The sequence below is a fragment of the Cystoisospora suis genome (assembly GCF_002600585.1).
Source record: "Cystoisospora suis strain Wien I chromosome Unknown contig_4298, whole genome shotgun sequence".
Taxonomy (NCBI): Eukaryota; Apicomplexa; class Conoidasida; order Eucoccidiorida; family Sarcocystidae; genus Cystoisospora; species Cystoisospora suis.
In genome coordinates, this window is record NW_027157090.1 from 11,696 (window position 1) to 12,125 (window position 430).

Genomic DNA, 430 nt, shown 5'->3' on the forward strand with positions numbered 1-430 from the left:
TTCTCCCTTCGCTTCTTCTTCCTGTTCTTTGTTTCCCTTACATCACGTCCATCGCGAGATGTGCGAAGACAAACTCAAACCCGAACTTTCTTTCCCAACAAAAGAGAAGAAGAGAGACACAGAGAGAGACAAACAAGACAAAGAACAGAATTGTTTCCCTCGAACTCTCTCAAGCCATAGAGGGACGTACCAGTACAACTTTCGGAGGAAGCACTTTCGCAAGAAGAGAATTTGTGCGTCGAAGAATAAAGAGATTTGTTAGATTGGAGAGTTCAGAAAGTCTTTCCGAAGCTAATTGTTGTTGTTCTTCTGTCGCATCAGGTTCTCTCCCTATCAAGATGGGTTGTGCATATCTCTTTCGGAACGTATGAGCGTCACCTGCATGTAGTCATATGTACACAATAGAGAAAGTGAACGAAAGAAATGAAGA

The 430-nt window shown here is 42.6% G+C and overlaps 1 protein-coding gene across 1 annotated transcript in view; it reads right to left on the minus strand.

Annotated features, from left to right (window-relative positions):
- Positions 1-410, minus strand: part of CSUI_007916 (swi2 snf2-containing protein rad54) — a 10,156-nt gene extending 9,746 nt beyond the window's left edge. The window contains exon 1 of the mRNA XM_068068059.1: positions 191-410. The gene's annotated coding sequence lies outside the window, so the exon portion shown is untranslated. The remainder of the gene's footprint in view (positions 1-190) is intronic.
- Positions 411-430: the final 20 nt, after the last annotated feature.